Source organism: Neophocaena asiaeorientalis, unplaced genomic scaffold, assembly GCF_003031525.2.
Source record: "Neophocaena asiaeorientalis asiaeorientalis breed wild unplaced genomic scaffold, Neophocaena_asiaeorientalis_V1.1 scaffold130, whole genome shotgun sequence".
Lineage (NCBI taxonomy): Eukaryota > Metazoa > Chordata > Mammalia > Artiodactyla > Phocoenidae > Neophocaena > Neophocaena asiaeorientalis.
In genome coordinates, this window is record NW_020173397.1 from 6,082,061 (window position 1) to 6,088,128 (window position 6,068).

Sequence of the window (6,068 nt, forward strand, 5' to 3'; positions counted from 1 at the left end):
TCCATCAGTATTTGTGGCAACTTTAGAGAATCTAACTACCCTAAATAATGAGAATCAGCTGTAAATGTTATTGTTTTTAATTATATTTTATAGCATCTCTCATATTTTTGAATTAGTTTGAGAAAAATCTTAATCCATAATACAAGATTAAACCAAAAATCCAAGGATTAAGTAACCTATTGTCCATAATTTCCTTCACAATATTAATTGTATCGTTTCCATGTGTTTAAGGTAAAAAGAAATGAACTTTACAGCAGTGAATTTTTAATCGCCCAAGTATTACATAAACATTTGTTCCACAACTCCCTTTTAAGTGAAAAAATATTTTTTAAGATCATGAAATTAAAGCAAAATAAATGATGCTTATATGTATATACACATATGTAAATATATATATATATTTTTTGCTTGAATTCTAGGCTTTCAGTTCACACATTTCCCCTAGATTGCACTTCAGTGTCATTTAATCTGTGTTCCAATGGAAGAGCTATTGATTAAAGGGATTCAAAAGAATGGAATAGGTATTCTGATAGGTAGGTATTCTAAAATGCTTCTCAGTTTCACAATAAAGCTTATCCCCAGCTCTTTTTAATAACCTGTCTTCTCCATATAAAGATGGTGTTCATGGTCCTGTTGATTTTTAAAAACTTTAAGGTCCACCCCTGTGAACACAGAGAATGCAAAGATGGAACCCCCCCAACGCGCGTGCACACACACGCGTGCACACACACACACACATTTGTCAGGAAAATGCTGAGAGCCTTAACCAGTAGAGGCGGGGGGTTGGCAGGGAACTGATCACATCCTCCGACATGGCCCCCTCTGGTGACAAACAGCATTTGTGAAATAGCAGTCCAGGGGTCAGGGTAAAATCTGTGGCAATGGAACTGGACCAAAAAATAGACTCAGAGGAACAGTAGATATGTAACCTTGACCTCATTAGCAGCAAACAGTAACCAACTGCTAATTACCTTATGGCTATATTGTAAACTGATAATGTGTGTATATAAATTGTGTATGTTTGTATATAAATTGTGTATGTAAATTGGGTATGCTTGGCACCTAAAATTTTCAAGAATTTAATATGATTTAAGTTTAATATGATTTAATATGGTACTAGGTTAACCAACACCCTCTAATGGAAAATGAAGGTTAAATCTTAAAGTAGTGATGAACTTTCTGGTGGAAAACATACTAATTGTACCAAGTATATTCACTTAGTCACATTAATTTAGCTTTGTTCTGTCCTGTATTCTGAGGAGGAGATAATTCAATCAGAATCAAAGTAAAATGAAGCTAGCTAGCTAAAGGTTACCAGTAAAATAATACGTATGTTCTTCAAGAACAAAAATAATTCTTTTAGTAGGCACATCACAATAAAAAGGATGCTGTAAGTAAATTAAACAGTTTCTTAGAAATCCAGTTAGTTCCATGTATTGAATATATAACCTGAAGGATTAATTATATCAGAGCAGAGAGTGGCATTTATAACCTCTACAGAAGAAACTTTAGGATAGATTCTAAGATTACAAAGAGATGTCTCCCTCATCTTCCCCAAAGCACAGTTTTATAGCAACAAATAACTACAAAGCCGCATGTCTTTAATGTCTCAGTTCAAGTTTATACAAGAGATGGTGACAAAACAACCCAAGATATAAGTCTACCGAGTGGCAATTACGGTTTGAACGGAAAAGGAAAGATCTCCAGCATCTAATACATATTGAGTGTCTATGAGTGCCAGGCACAGAGCTAGCATTCAGAGACACAGTGAAAGACAAGACAGACTTCATCACTGACTTAGTAGAATTTATATTTTAATGATGGCAAAGAGAAATACAAATGAATATAATGGTCATGGTAAGCGCCATGCAAGAGACAAACTGGGTGACGTAACTGAGAATAGGGTAGGCAAGGACATCTTAGGGGGCTTAAAGGAGGTCTCCCTTGGGATATTTATGTTGGAACCAGAATTGTGAAAATGGGGGTAATGAAATTTATGAACTATGTTCATTGTGAATTTTGTTCACACGGTGCTCATTATTATAATTATATTCAATTATGAAAATGGCGAGGAGAAAAAAAAAAACTGCCAGAGAGACACATAATGAGCAAAACTATATAAAGTCTCATCACAAGTCTGGAAACACTGCCCCCTCTCACTACAACCATTTTTCTTTCTACCTCAAGCATCAATGCAGAGTCACATAGGTTCATAATCAATAAAGACCACAAAACCAAGAAAAGAAAAGTCCCACAGTTTCTGTTGTTAAGTCACTTCCAGAGGATATAAACTGCTCATAATAAAGCTATTATTTATCAAGCCTTGGCTATGTTATATGCATGCTATGTATAGTACTTCATTTAATCCTCACAAGTCAAGAAGGCAAGTGTTATAAACTCTGTTTTGCAGTTGAGTAAACTAAGATAGAGTCTAAATAATTTGTCGGCAGTTACACAGCTGTGGAGGAGTCAGGTTTGTACTCCGAAGCACAGTTGGACCTGTCAGACTGTGATTTTTAACTACTATGCTAGAAAGCAAAATTAAGGAAAGAATTGAAATGATTATCTTCTCTGGCTTACTTTATTCATCCAATCATGTTCCCACTGACTGTACTGAATTTTGCACTCAATTACTTAATTGCAGTATAAAAATAGACTGTGGCTTCTCTGGCGACACAACTTTTACATGCCAGTGATACTTGTAGAGAGAACAGTGGGAGGGACTTCAGATTTCACTGAAATGCCCGAATCAAACAGCTGTAACGATACCGTCCTCAGATAAGAATTGTCTTACCTTGTAGTCTGTATTTTTGTTTTGTAGAATTCCACATTTCATCAAGATGCCTGAATGGCAGCTTGATCCAGTTTTGACTTGATCCAGTGTGTAGCATAAAAGATGAAGATGTGATAGTGAAGTCATTATTCTAATTAATATTTCAATCATGCTTGCTAACAGTCTTTTACTTCCAATAGATAAACCAGCTTGCAAAAGGAAAGCACACCCCAAAAGATTTATCTAGGATTTCTCTTCAAAAAGGAAATACAACCAGTGTTCAGACTATCTTATTGTGATTGGTCAAAGAATGACCTAATAGATTCTGTGATATTTTATACTTAATTTCATTATCTACACTAATGGAATTATAAATAAATCCACATACTCATAAGTTCATAGTTTTCCATTACCACAACGATATATAATTATCTAAAATACGGCCACCTTATTCAGTTATGCCTACCTTAAAATGGGTATTTCAGTCCAATTTGAATTTAAAGAAAAATTAGGAATGTCTGATTAATGATTTGGGGTCTAACGAAGTTAGAAAAGTCATTCTCAAGATAAACATCATTTCCCTGCTTTCTTTTAAATCTATCAGGCCAGGATTTTTTTTTTTTTTTTGCGGTACGCGGGCCTCTCACTGCCGTGGCCTCTCCTGCTGCGGAGCACAGGCTCCGGACGCGCAGGCTCAGCGGCCATGGCTCACGGGCCCAGCCACTTCGTGGCACGTGGGATCTTCCCGGACCGGGGCAAGAACCCGCATCCCCTGCATCGGCAGGCGGATTCTCAACCACTGTGCCACCAGGGAAGCCCCAGGATTTTCTTTTAGCAATTTTCTCTGGTCACCCCCATCTCCCCAGTGATATACAATGTCAGGAAGGTAGAAATCATATTTGTCATGTTCTCTGAATAATTTCCAGCTCTGGTCACACGATGTTTTAAAGTCTGCATATCTCACATGTGTTTTTAATGGTCCAGTATTCATGGCATTGTTATGAGAGTGAATATCTCTACATTGGTAGGACTATACACCGTCATTTAAAAATGAGCCAGACTTCAATTCGTTTGGCACAGTTTCTAAAAATTTCCATACAAATATTCCAGTGTTGTTCACATGTACAGATAAGTCAGTATGCCAGCAAACGATCACCTCTTTACACTCCTAACATAAACCTTGTGTGAATAAGACATACGTCAACATGGCTGAATAATTCATTCACATCCTTGCTTTGCTGTCCTCGTACTACTCAGGGCTCACGTTAAATGTCACCTCAGACAGTCCTTCTTAGTTCACTAACCTAATGGTACCCGTCATCCCCTCACAACCTCCTGCTTGATTATTAACAGGATACTTATCAGCGATAACTTTTGTTTTGGCATTTGTTCTTTTTTTCCCCCCTGGTTCTAACCAAGGCCAGTAAACAGCGTAAGAACAGAGACTTATATTTCACAAATCATTCCCACTACCTAGCAAAGTACTTGGCACATAAGAAGTATACAATAGGGCTTCCCTGGTGGTGCAGTAGTTGAGAGTCTGCCTGCCGATGCAGGAGACACAGGTTCGTGCCCCGGTCCGGGAAGATCCCACATGCCACGGAGATGCTTGTTGAATGTTATGTGAGTGGATGAATCAATGTGTGAGAATGGAAACCTGAGAAACACATATGTAAATACATTCATTCATCCAATAAATACCCCATCTTTAGGCATCATTTAATACTGATTTTTAAAAACTTGTATATTATGATGAAAGAAGAAAAAATGCCTTTTATACCAGTGGTTCTCAACTGAGTGCAGAGGGGAAGGACATTTCACAATATCTAAAGATGTTTTTACTTATCACAACTGGCAGGGTAATACTGGCATCTACTGGGGGGCCAGGGATGCTGATGCTAAGCATTCAACGCTGTGTAAGATAGCACCCTACAAAATAGAAGTACCCAGCCCCAAATTTTAAGAATACTAATGCTTTATACTAGTCTCTATTCCTCATAAGTATTTAACTTAACACATATTTATTAGGCAACTACCATATGCTAGTATCAAATTGAATTTCTGTGAAGAAAAAAAGACATGTTGTAGATGGATTACAAACAGATTGACTAACAGATAGTTGACTTGCTAGATGGAGAGATAGAGGGATATATGGCTGGATGAATGGGTACTTCATAGATAGATATATGCATATATAAACCAAACTACAGCAGTCACAACACTCCATGTTGGACTAAAATAAACCATATTAGTGATTGCTAATTGCAGGACATTTATAGTCTTGCTATCATCTTACTGTATCTCCACAGAACATGTTCTTTTTAACAATAAAATATTGGACTGCATAAAAAGATGCACATGAGTTTGGGGAGAGACTGTATGGTCATTTTGACATTACTGCTAATGATATTTGTGAACAGATTGGCCGTAAGTGAGAACCGATCACCAGTTTTTAGTTAGGTGCCCCATGAAGTAAATATAACGTCTTCTTCAAATGAAAGGCATGTGTCTCTTTCCCAAAAACGAGCATCACTGTGACAAGTGAGAAATGTATTAACTATGTAGATGGAATGCTTCTGCATATGATTCGGTAGCAAACTGGAATCTAGGCAAAGACTTTGAGCAGAGGCTTTTCAAAAACAGATGCTCCAATAGAGGGGATTATACTTAGATCACTGGATAGAAAAGAAAAATTTTATTTCCTTGGAGGCCCTACATTTTACATAGCATGGCCCATAAATCAGGTTATGAGTAGCAAAGGCAGGATTTATAAAAAGGGAGTAGAGGTAGCTTCCTCCAAGCCTTCCTCATTTCCACTACAGTATGGAGGGACCCATAGTGTATGCTTTGGAAGCTCATATATTAAAACTGAAATGATACAGAGAAGATTACCATGGCCCCTTTTTAAGGATGACATGTAAATTTACGAGGTCTTCCACATTTATCAGTGGGATGACATATTCAAAGTGCTAATGATCAACCAAAAATTCTAAGTCCCTCAAGACAATTCTTCAAAATTAAGGAGAAATTAAGACATTCCCAGGTCAACAAAAACTTAACTTGATGCTACCATATCTGCCCCACAAGAAATATTAATGTGACTCCTTCAAGCTGAAATGAAAGGGCACTAGATGTTAAGTTGGATTTACACAGGGGAATAAAAAGCACCAGTAAAGGAAAATATATGACACTGTATATGTATGTGTTTGTTTTTTTTTTTTTGTGGTACGCGGGCCTCTCACTGTTGTGGCTTCTCCCGTTGTGGAGCACAGGCTCCGGACTCGCAGGCTCAGTG

At 37.3% G+C, this 6,068-nt stretch overlaps 1 non-coding gene across 1 annotated transcript; it reads left to right on the plus strand.

Moving 5' to 3' along the window:
* Positions 1-5,615: 5,615 nt before the first annotated feature.
* LOC112401033 (U6 spliceosomal RNA) lies at positions 5,616-5,718 on the plus strand. The gene has a single exon (XR_003003506.1). It is a non-coding gene; the product is annotated as a U6 spliceosomal RNA (small nuclear RNA).
* The last annotated feature ends 350 nt before the right edge of the window (positions 5,719-6,068 follow it).